The following is a 12,026-nucleotide window of genomic DNA, read 5'->3' on the forward strand; positions in this document are numbered from 1 at the left end:
GTTCCTGAGGCCTCTCAGCTTCTCAGGAGGAAAAATCCCAAGGAAAGGATTTTTCATAAAAGATGTCTGTGACATAAGATCTTGTGTTAGAGTGACAAAATGCATGTATTGCTTCTGAATTTTCACATTTCTTGAATGTGAAAATTCAAGAAATGTGAATTTTCTGCGGGCAGCATCTGGTGATTTGAGTCCCAAAACATTTAGTCATTTTACTTTCATGTCACTGTTACATCTTTTTGTGAACCTTAGAGAAAATCTGTACCATATTTTATACTTTCAAATTATACTTATTAGTTATCTCTGTATTTTAAAAATGAATCACAGAATTATAGAATAGTTTGGGGAGGAAGAGATCTTAGAGGTCACCTAGTTCCAACCCCTCCTGACATGGACAAGGACACTGTTCACTGTCCCAGGTTGCTCTGGTCCAACCTGTTCTTGAGCACTTCCAGGGATGGGGCATCCACAATTTCTGTGGGCAAAGTGTGACCTTACAGGGAGGATTTCTTACTTCTCACCTAAACCTCCTTTTGCTCAGTTTGAAGCCATTCCCCCTGGTCCCCCCTGTCCCTCTCCAGCTCTCTTGTACCCTTTTAGGGACTGAGAGGCTTCCAGTGTCTCCCCAGAGCACTCTGAAGGCTGAGCAACCCCAACTCTCTTATTGTTTTCATGGGAGAGGGGATCCATCCCTCTACACTTGCTCCAACAGATACATGTTTGTAAGCAAAGATAAAAAGATGGTATAGAATATTAACATGCTGAGGATGATTTTCTGTTTTATTCCAAGAGCCATTCCCTTCTTCCAGTCCTCTCCCCACCAGTCCCTCTCCACAGGACCTTTCCCCCCAGGCTTGGGCCCATAAGTAGTGCTAAGGCTCTCCTGTCCCTATCTTCAGGATATTTATTTCTTTCCTGATGCATGAGAGCTGACATGAGTGCTTGCCAAGCTGATCTGCCCTTTTCTGGTGAACAACAACGCCACAAGGCCAATCTTTAACAGCCCATGAGCTAATTTACACTGCACTCACTGTCTGCCATTCCTGCTCATAGAAAAGATAGCGTGGTTCTGGTTGGTAAACCTGCAAACCAAAATGCAAAGCTTACACATCCACTGATGGTTGAGTTCAAACAGGTAATACCTTCAGAATGTGAAATCTTTTTTATAAGCTTCTGCTGTCCCTATCAGATAGAGATTGAGAGTTTATGCACATACACAGCTAAAAGAAATGTTTTGGACCAAAGAATCTCTTTATTATAGTGTTTTCCCATTATTTTGTGGAGCCCTTTGTAAGAATAATGATATTAATTGCACTAGTGACCTTTTCAGCTACACTAGTCATGCAAAAGAACTATAAATTCCTAGAGAATGAGTCAATGCCAGCTCCCACAGACTGTCTGAGGCAGGAAAGGCAGGGGGAACCACAGAAAATTTGCCTTCTATTTAAGTTTTTATTTTAACATCCAAAATCAAGCTCATAAGGAAGTGTGGAAAGTTACTCACACTCTCTACCCTCTTTAGTCTCACAAAGCACTTGTGTTCCTCTGACTAATTCTGAGAGCATGCTTCTATGACAATCAACAATTTTAGATGGCTGGGTACCATGCACACAGCCAAACTTGGACTGATCACCTCTTCACACAGAGCTGGGAGGAATTTTGTGTTCAGCACTTCCCCTACCACATTTCAATGTGTGCTTAGAACAGGTCCATGGTAGCACAAATCTATCTGCAAAGTCCTTGACCACCCATTGGACATCAGCATATATCCAGGTAAAGCTGCACAGGCTGTTACATTCTTGTCTGAATTCTCAAGTTATGCACATCTACCTGAGGAATAGGAATGGTTTCTTTTGATGAATAGATGTAGTTACCCCTAATAGGCTCAGAAATGGTTTATTTTTCAATGTACTTTTAGATCATCATAGCAAAAGTGCTCCAAACAGTGTGTACCTTCAAATAATGAGCACACCTACATGTCTGTAAACAAATTTGCTGCAAAAAGGTAAATTTGTGCACCAGTTCTCCTGTGTGCTCCTGAAAGACACATCCTTGTGCCCTTGTGTAGGTTCTGCATCCATTGCCTAAATCTGTCGAGTTACTCACCATGAATCATATCCTGACTGCAAAATGTTACAAAAGAAGAAAAGGCTATACCAGGGTAGAATCATCTCATCCCAGAGACCTGCCACATACCAACTGCTTGCCACACAGTTTTCATTACATTTAATTTGATTGCAACACAACACAAGCAGGTTATGTCCCATGGAATGTGCACTGCAAAACCTCAGAGCAGGATAGGTTAGCTGTAATTTTATCTTCTCTCTGATGGTTATGACACACTTCACCTGGGACAGCTTGCAAGTGATTCCCCGAGATAACGCGTGGGTTGGATGTGACTTGGGCAAAGCTGCATATCTGACAGTAACAAATGTACATCTTTAAATTAAGTTGTTGGCCTGTCATTCATCACATTGATTCTGCTCTTTCAGCTAAAAGTTGTGCCTGTCCTTTGGGAGAGAATTTAAGAAAGAAACGCCGTTCACGCTAAGGTTTCTCCTAACAACATTCATTTGGCTGTACTGAAACCCTGAGATTAACACATGCATTTGAGGTGGTTTTTTGTGTTTCAGTTATAAATGCCCACTGAATATCTTGTGATGCGCTTCAAAGTAAATTGTGGGGGAAGGAAAATGCCACTCTGTAACTGATAATGTCATTATGGCAAACTGTTGAGTCAAGTGCAGAGCAGGCTGCATTGATCATCAGTGGGAAATTACAGCCATTCTCACTTCATTAGACAGCATGAATGTCAGAGTAAATTATGTGTATCAGTGACTGAAGGGGAAAAGATGTGAGCTACCTAATGGATGCACCTTTTTTTACTTAATTTACTTAATTTTTTTTACTTATTTTTTTATATGAATTTATTTAGTTGTAGGAATGTCCTTCTTTGGAAGGTGTGGCTGTAGTGCATCCATTTGGCAGCATATTATAAATAAAGCTGATTATTAGGAAAATTATAATAAGTGATGCTTTCCTCCCTTCTCTTCTTCCGCTGAAAATAAAAATCATTTGCAAAGTGATAAAAGCTTCTTAAATATAGGAAAATAAATATAACATCCCCAACTATTTGAATGTTTTACCTGACTTTTCCAAAGGCTTACTATTATGTCTCCTAATTTCAAATAATTAATTATTTTTAATGTGTGACTCAATTTTTAGGTGTGTGAGGACTTCTTTATCATTTGAGAATCTCATCATTTATCTTTAATTTTAATTTTAATTTTAATTTTAATTTTTATTTTTATTTTTATTTTTATTTTTATTTTTATTTTTATTTTTATTTTTATTTTTATTATTTTATTTGTATTTTATTTTTATTTTATCTTATTTTATTTTTAAATTTTATTTTATTTTTATTACTATTTTTATTTTCTATTTCTATTTCTATTTCTATTTCTATTTCTATTTCTATTTCTATTTCTATTTCTATTTCTATTATTTCTATTTCTATTTTTTATTTTATTACTATTTTTATTTTTAAGACCTATTTCTTTCTAATAAACCAGCAACTCAATTAATTGTACAGATCTAGGTTTACTGTACAGGGGAATGATACATGATTCTGCAACAGAAGTTTTGTCTATGACTTAGGTGCTTTCAGCCTGAGCAATCTGTGTTTTCCAGCAGTTTGCCTGTCAGCATTGCATCATATTCAGATGAAAGGAGGATTTACAAATATATTTAAAGAGCTTTACCTATTCATAAATCTCATTTATTTTGGAGGAGCAATAAAGCAGAAAGGGTTTTGGTTTTGTTTGTTTGTGCCCTAGCTGTGCTCTGTGTTGCCTACACTGATGAAGGAAGGATGGCAGGGTGGGATGAGGCTGCTTTGCTTTGAAGAGAGAAGGAGTCTTAAAGATTATATATTGTTGCTTGGATACAGCCCTTGTTTTTCATCTCTCCTAGGGGTAAGTTGTGATGTTAGGGAAGACAAAAAGAGGCCTTTTTTTCACAAAAAACTCTTTACATCCAGAGCTCTAGATGGGGTTCTTAAGAGCTCCTTCTCTGAAGCATGTATGTGCTGAGATGCATTTCATTGTTTGGCTCTGATGCTGTACCTCTGTGTCAGGATGGCAGATGTCTGCTCTGAGTGCCCTCTTGTACATATGTGCAGCCATCACTCCAATCTGCTGCCAGATCCAGTGAATTCACATATTATGGTCCAAAAAATTGTCCTGCATGACTGCTGAAACCAATACACACCTGTGCTCTCTGCACTAAACAGATGTGATGTTTATGACCTTATTTTGAGATGAAATACACAAGAGGGAAGCCAGCCTTTAGAAAGATATATGAAACAAATAATTTAAAAATTATAATCTAATATATTGTAAGTGAAAATCAGTGGCAAATCTTTTCTGTATTAAATGAAATGAAATTTGTTCATGTGCCTCCTAGGTCTTCCAGAGAGATGCTAACTTTGGGAAATGTGTCAATGATATTCCTCTGCAAATAGCTCCTGGCCATTTTACTGAATCCAGCTTTCTTTGGTGCTCTTTTAATATCCTCTCCATCTAGCTAAAGAGCAGACACCTTTTTACGTGTGATGATAGATTCTGGACCTGAGGTCATCTAAAAGCAGGAGATGGTGTGAGCACAGTGTGGTGTGTGGCATTAGGAAGCCTGGACCTCCTCGCTGTAAGAGCAATTATACATAAAGGTGGTTGTAAACTCAGCCAAAAAACCACAAAGTCACAGAATGTTGTTTTGGAAAATGTTGTAAATCCTCAGCTCGTTCTACAGCAGAAAATTGTTCAGTTGGATTTTAATATCTGCAGCATTGAAAGCTCCACAGTCTTCTAGAGAAACCTCTTACACTGTTTGACAGCTCTTACCGTAATCAGGTTTTTACTTCATTGTTAATTTTGTTTCCTGTGGTTTTATTTCTTTCCACTGCCTCTTCTCTCATGCCTGGTGTCTTGGTTTAGGGTAAACTTGGGATGCAACATCCAAAGGGATCAGTCTAGAAAGTAAATTCAAGTAACCTCTCCCCGCACCAGTTTGGGAGACATAAATTTCCTTCAAGAAAAGTAGAAAAAACCATTTATTTAACAAGCAAAGTGTTCAAAAACATGGAAAAATGAAGGATATTAAACAATGGAAGCTGTCATTGTTGTGAAGGGTGGCAAATTCAGCCAGTCCTTGGCCGGGGCTGTGGCTCAGCTCTCTCTGTCTCTGCCCAGTCCCTCCTGTGCTGGAAATGCTGCATCCCAGCCCCAGTGGGCCACAGCCATGAGCTCCAGGTGTTATTCTGGGTTTTAGGTCCAGAGCAGGTTCAAACAAAAAACTAAATCCTAATTAAAAAGCTAATCCTACTAAAAAAAACCACCTACTGACTATTCTGCAAAGAAATGTTACATTTTTTAAATGTTACATTCTCAAATCCTACTAAACCCCCCCCCAAAAAAACCTACTAAAAAACTAAATCCTAATTAAATGCTGATCCTACTAAAAAACTAAAAAAAACCCCTACTGACTATTCCTGCAAATAAATGTTACATTTTTTAAATGTTACATTCTCGAATCCTACTAAAAAACCAAGATAAGTCTACTAAAAAACTAAATCCTAATTAAAAAAATAATCCTACTAAAAATCTAAAAAAACCCCTACTGACTATTCCTGCAAATAAATGTTACATTTTTTATTCCCGAATCCTACTAAAAACCCCAAAAAGCCTACTAAAAAACGAAATCCTAATGAAAAGCTAATCCTACTAAAAAACTAAAAAAAACCCTACTGACTACTCCTGCAAATAAATGTTACATTTTTTTTTTATTCCCGAATCCTACACATGCTTGTCTTATACTTTTCCCCATGCCTTCTTTTTTAAGCAGAAGATTGTGACTGTGTGTTTTTGCAGCCAAGTTGTTGGTGCTGATGGGTCTGGAGGGTTTTATTAGCAGGCAGAGGTATCCAAGTATGTGTCATCTCTTAAACAAGTCGTGGTTTTCGACTGACACACGTCACAGAACAGCAGGATTTTTTTTCTCCTTGCCTCCAGAACAGGCACCCTCCCATTTCATAATGCTTTGCAATCCGTTTGGTTTTCTCATGAAATCCCAATGAGTTAGCTTTTTACCTATGGGCTAAACTATTTGAAGCTCAATTTATTTTGGCAGTTTCTGATGTATGGCAAGGCGTGAAGCTGAGACTACAACCAGAGAAAATGGCAGAACAAAACAGATGAGATTCTGGTTTTGCCTACATGAGTAACAAAATATGACTGAGTTTGTGAGGCCAGGATCTCACCCTAAGTCATTTTTCCAAATCTCAAATTTCCTGAAATTCCTGAAGAACTGGAAATTTACCATGAGACATATAAAGCAGTGAATTGTTGGATGTGGATTGCACTTCAACCACAAAATCTCTCTAAAACAGATATGAACTGTGCCCACCTCCATATGTTCATGCAGTTAACTCCCAAATGAGAGAAACTAAAGGTTTTTTCCTTCTTTTCCCTTTTTCTCTCCTATCTGCCTTCTCTTTGCATGCAATGGGCAGTATTGATAGCTCCCCAGAACACAATGTGTGGGAGGGTGTTGCTGAAAAACTCAAAGGCAAATATAAATTAACAAAACAGATGAAAGTATGTTTTCCAAGGTCTGGCAGGCAGAGAGATAATTACTTTTGGATTTAGGAGGAATAGAAATCTTTAGCAGCAAAAGTTTAAGGAAAAAATCCTTAGAGAGTTCTGCCAAATGTTAGAATAATCATCTCTTAAATAAAGCTTTATTTGCTTTCCTTCATTGACTATTGCAAATTCCAGATGCTGCCAAAGCTTTGACTGTTTGATTCATTAAATTGATCACTTTGTTTTCTTACAGAAAACTGTGTTCTATACAAAATACATGTGAAAATACAAACTGCATTAGTGAGACACTGGTAGGTTAAACGTTCCCACACCTTCTCACTTATTTCATGAAATTTTCTGAGATTTCAAAAATATACCTTCTTTAGCATATGTGGCAGAACTGCAATATTTTAGCAGCTTGTTCCAATGTATAAAGAAACAGGAATAACCATAGATCTCTTACAGGCCCTTTGGTCATACCTCTGCTCCTCCTAAATACAGGCACTACTAAGTGCACGTGGTCTGTGTCCTTCTGCCTCATCCTCCTCCTCACTACCTCACAAAAAAAGCACCTGTGTTCCAAATCCTGTCATTCTGAAGTGGCAACATCTCCTGATCAAAGAATGTTTAGCTGTAGCCAAAACATTCCTCTTTTCCAGTGTCTAAGGGGTTTTTCCACTTAGAATTCTGAGCTGTTGAGAGGAAGCAGACTTTTAAAGTAAAATAATAACAATAAAACCACCAGAAAATAACATTTTCTATGGAATAATTTGGATGGTCTTCTCCTTAATAATTTTGATTAAACACTTCCTTCAAACCTACTTAGAGGAAAATTTAATATATGGGCCTAATATTTTCCTTTATTAGATCTTCTCATAAACTAATTATTCTGTTTCATTTTGATTGCTTTTTTAGTGTTAGATTACTAATTTAATGTACAATATTTAGAATCAAAAAGGAAAACTACAGAGAGCAATTTCAGGTGGAATTACACTAATATTAAAATTTCCCATATGCATTTCTAAGCCCCTCTGTAGTTTACAGTGTGTTTTTTGAAACGTGGCAGGGAATTAATCTTGCAATCTGCTGAATTTTGATTTCCCAGTGGAAATCAACTAGGAATGGTCAAGGCTATGAGCTATGTAAAATTATCCTTTGCACATGGGAATGCTCAGGGCTGGTTTTGTGTGAAGGCAAAGGAACCATTTGGCAGTGGCAGCAGATAGCTGAGGAAAACAAAACACTGAGAGCTCTGGAAAGCTAGGCTACCCTTTTGGAAAGAAAAAGATTCCCCCACAAATATCATTTGCCATCTTCACTTTTCCATTCCCAAAGGAAGAGTGAACCCAGTTCTGCACTTCTTTTTGCTGCTCTCCCTTCTGCACAGCAGAATTACCTGGGCTGCATCCCTGCATCTCCCAAACTGAGCACCAAGTGCCAGCCAGTAAGACAAATTTCAGATATTTCTGATTAAAAGGCATTCTTTCTTACTCCCTGTGTCTTTCTTACCCTCCCTTCTGCATAACAAAACCACCTGGGCTGCATCCCTGCATCTCACATAGCTGAGCACCAAGTGCCAGCCAATAAGACAAATTTCAGACATTTCTGATTAAAAGGCATTTTTCTGAATGACTGTGGTTGACTTTCCTGTTTTTACCTCTAGACATCATTCTCTTAGTAATGGAAAAGGGAAGAGGGTCTGTGAATCCAGCTATCAGAATGGCAAGGAGTTCTGCAGTCTCCCTAGACTGAAGCTGACTTTTAACCACGATCAGTTACTCTATTCTAGCAATCCACAGGAGAGCTAAAATTTGTGTTTCAGACCTTGGTTCACAGCTTGTATATCAGGGTTCGGCTTTCTTGCATACCCTGTACAGTTATCATTGACTCACAGTAGAAAAAGGAAATTCTTTCCATTTACAAGGTTAGTATCTATTGCGGGAGGTTTGTCTAAATAACTCTACTACTCTCATAATATACAGGTGTTACCTTGAGGTTATGTCAATTTAAAGACAGCCTGTTTACTAAGTACTCTAACATGCTGTATCTTTAAAATTAGACAACACTTATGTACATAAAGTGCGCCCTTGGTTATTATCAGCAAATAAACCCTGAGTAATGAGGTTTCAGATCTATTGGCTCAGTGCTGGCAGTAACTCTCTGTGGAACTGGCTGCAGCCCATTAAGGCAGGCTGCTCCCGCTCCCGTGGCTGTTAATTTGACGGGACTGTGTCACATTAAGTAGAACAAACATGTTTTCACCCGCTCAGCCATCCAGAACCGACATGGCTGTTACTCCAACAACTGCATATTGATTGGACGCACTCACCCTTCCTGACCCAGCGCTGGTACATGAAAACAGAGCCGGCGCTGATTAAGAAATTGCATGTGTTTGTGCACATGTGTGCAGTGTTAATGGTCCACATAAATTTCAGGCCTTTTGAATTCATGTCATGTTAATGCTCTGAGCATGAGATCTGTCACTCATTTCCTGCAGGAGCTGTGAAGCCTCATTTATCTTTAATTATTTATCTGTCTGCATCCTTGTACCCATCTGGTCAGGCCATGCTTCCAGGGCCCACTGCCCCATATTGAAAAATTTGTTTATTAGCTGTAGCTCTAATAAAACTGTCTCAGGAAATGATGAAGCTGAACTGCTGGGATTTGCTTCTGGTTTTGGGCTCATGTATGGCATAAGTCAGTAGATATTAGTGCCCTACTTTTGTGTATTCTTGATACAGAGAATATCATCAGCTGGTCATTTCTGTAGAAACAGAGGAGCTAAAGGGGACAAAAAACAATGAGAAAAGGGGGATTTTGCATCTATTAATGAAAGCAGACTACCTTACAATATAGATTTGACATACTGCACTTCCTTCCTGTGAATTCTGCCCTGTTGATTACACTTAGTGCACACTTGGACGTGTGCATGGTCTAATTTGCAGCACAGAGAGGAGGAAATGGGGTGAATTGCTCTGATACCCCGTGCTGGTCAGCTGTGGTGAGCCAGAGTGGAAGGAATGCTCCACTCGCCTTGCCACCAGGAGAATCATGGACTTACAGGTAATTCTGGCTTTAGGGGAGTCGTGTGCTCCCACCTGCTGCAAACCTTCCTCAGGGGAGGCAATTTATTTATTTGATTCATTTAAAATATTTATTTTTCATTTCTATTCTTCTCAATTCTTTTTTCTGCCCTTCTCTGATATTAAGGCCTTCACCAGCTGCACCAGAAATTCAGTAGAATTGTGCTCCACCTTCTCAGCTTTGCCATTTCTGAGAATAGTACCAAGAGCTGATAATAAGTTTTACTTATGAAGGTAAATATCACACATTGTCGTATAGTCAAAGGTGAAGTTGGGCCACTCACAGTGAGAAATTACAGGTTTAGGGACTTTTAACAAGGTGATAAAGGAATAATCACAAGGGCTAGATACCTCTCATATATTTTCTGCAAAGTAAAATATGCAACATATGTAATATATACTTTGCAGCCTATGTAATATATACTTTGCACTATTTAATGTAGAATTTTTTCTAGCACTAGAATAAATATTTATTAAAAATACAGACATTATAAAATATATTATGAATTTAAATAATTTTAAAAGTTTGGATTTTTAAAACTTAAATATTTAATTTTCAATGTAAGAGACTTAAAAAACCAATGTGATATTATGGAAAAAAATTTGGAAATGAAAATATTTGTTTAATTATTGGTTTCAAGTTACAGCAAACAGAAAGTAAAATTGCATTGCTCGTGCGTTTCTCTCCTTCATAAAGCAGGAACAAGCCATGCAACAGTGAAGAAAACAACAGGGAAGTTTATCTGAAAATAGAGAAGAAATTTTATGGACATGATTCATTAGCATAAAATATAAATATACTACAGTGCTAAAATTCAAGAAAAATTGGGAAGAGAAAAGGGCATAGCTAAATAATAAATGAGAGGTCCCAAACAGCAAAAGAAAATGTTCATCAAAAAAGAAAAAAATCATATTGTGTATAAAAACATTTCTCTCTACAATTTTAGTGAAATACTTCTACAATGAAAGAACTTATTAAAAATTATCATGTTTATGGAAACAATTTTTTGAAAGGGTCTGTTTTGGTATTGAAATTGCTTTTATTTATCCACTTTGTTATACTTTCAAGCAGCTGGAAAAATCAGAGGAAATGTTGCTTGAAAATCCTTCAAGAAGAGTATGTGGGTAATGAAACTTAATGTTTGTTTACTATAGCCTATAATTTGTGAAGCAAAGAACCTCAGAAAGATGTTTTGGTACTCTGCTATGTGGAGATCATTGGAATTCAGCTGAGTGGACACAATGATGGAAAGTGATTCTGGCATGGCTGCGTTGGAAGGGAATTAAAGATTCATGGAAGCTCTGCGGAGGGATGTAAAGCTGGAAGAACATCAGAATACACAATTAGTCACAGGGAATGATTCTGCTACGATTATAAAGTGATCAATGCATGGCTTTTTCATGTTATTAAGCTATAAATTATATTATTTCCCCAGAAAATCAGACTCTTCATTACAGAACAGCAGTGCTGCAGGATATTACATAAATGTAATCATGTGTATAACAAAACCATCCATCACACTGTGATAAGCAATTAGTGTTCAATTGCAGCTAGTCAATATTACTCTTCTAATTTTGTTATATGTTGAATTCTAATGAATGCTTCATTTGGAAATTTCAGAGGTGTCCTTTACAGAATTGAGCTTTATTGGCACAAAATCTTTCTGATCCTTAACACTATTTGTACAATCACAGGGTGGGCAGGGGTGGAAGGGAGCACAGTGGTTCCTCTGCTCAATCCATGGCACAGGATTGCAACCCAGGGGTTCTTGGATGTCCTCAGTGAGGGAGAGCCCAAACTCTCTGAGCAGTCTGTGCTGGTGTATGGTCATAACATTTTTGAATGTAGAACCTGAAGAAGGAATAGAGACGGGAGCAAGTTTTGAACGCATCTGTTCTTTGCAACTGTACCAAGCCATGAATGTTTTCATTATCAAAAGGGTCAAAGGGTGTGAAACTAATGCCTGGCTTCAAGGAAAATAAATTATTGTTGAGGAAGCTACTTGAACCGGGCCTGATTTTAACTGCTCTGTATCAGCCTGGTTCAATCAACACTGGAGGGGACTACCAATGACATTAGAGGGTTTGATTGAATTGCAATGCTTCAGACAATTGTGAAACACCTTCTGAGTAATAAAATGTTCTGCTTTTTCTCCTTTGCTTCATTCTAGTTTCATCTGTTTAAAAGGAAAATATTTTTCCTGTATAAAAACAAGAGAAACGAGTCTGCAAATTCATTAAATCTGGTTGAGTGACAAGGAAAAACAATTGGGAACTGGTATTAGAGGGGTATTTTGATGTTTGGGTG

This window comes from Zonotrichia albicollis, chromosome 6 (assembly GCF_047830755.1).
Source record: "Zonotrichia albicollis isolate bZonAlb1 chromosome 6, bZonAlb1.hap1, whole genome shotgun sequence".
Classification (NCBI taxonomy): Eukaryota; Metazoa; Chordata; class Aves; order Passeriformes; family Passerellidae; genus Zonotrichia; species Zonotrichia albicollis.